Raw genomic sequence first — 545 nt, 5'->3', positions numbered from 1 at the left:
AACTGCAAGTGTATAGGTTAATCACTTTGGGAAAATATAAATCTTTGTGTTTGCAGCCGTGCTCACTGTAAATGCTGAACTACAACCATCTTAAATATTATATAAAGCTCTCATTCTTTTTCTTTTCAAGAACAAAATCTACCGAGAAGCATTTTCTAATTTTGTAGATATCTCAAAGGAATCTTTAGCTCAGAAGAACTACCAGGACAAAGTTTAGGGTGAAAGCTATCAACAAATAACATTACTAAGTGTTACCACAAAACTAATGGAACAAGTTTTTATTACTACCCAAGATTTTTCAAACGACAAAATGTAAATTTCGAAAGGAAAATGTTCTTGAAAAATATCTTTGGTTATTTAAAGTACATTGTAACCGATGGTACAGCATATACATCGTGTAATATAATGTGGAAATTCAAGCTCTTTGTGGGAAGAAATCCAGTTTCAAATTTTTCCCGTAACCCCAACGGCCGAGAGCTGACTCTGACCCTAACGGCCGAATTTGTGGGAAATGCCAGGTAGCGATTCACGAACAACCCAGCTGC

The sequence above is a fragment of the Penaeus monodon genome, chromosome 32 (genome assembly GCF_015228065.2).
Source record: "Penaeus monodon isolate SGIC_2016 chromosome 32, NSTDA_Pmon_1, whole genome shotgun sequence".
Lineage (NCBI taxonomy): Eukaryota > Metazoa > Arthropoda > Malacostraca > Decapoda > Penaeidae > Penaeus > Penaeus monodon.
The sequence above is the reverse complement of the archived record's forward strand: the minus strand, read 5'-3'. Positions refer to the sequence as shown.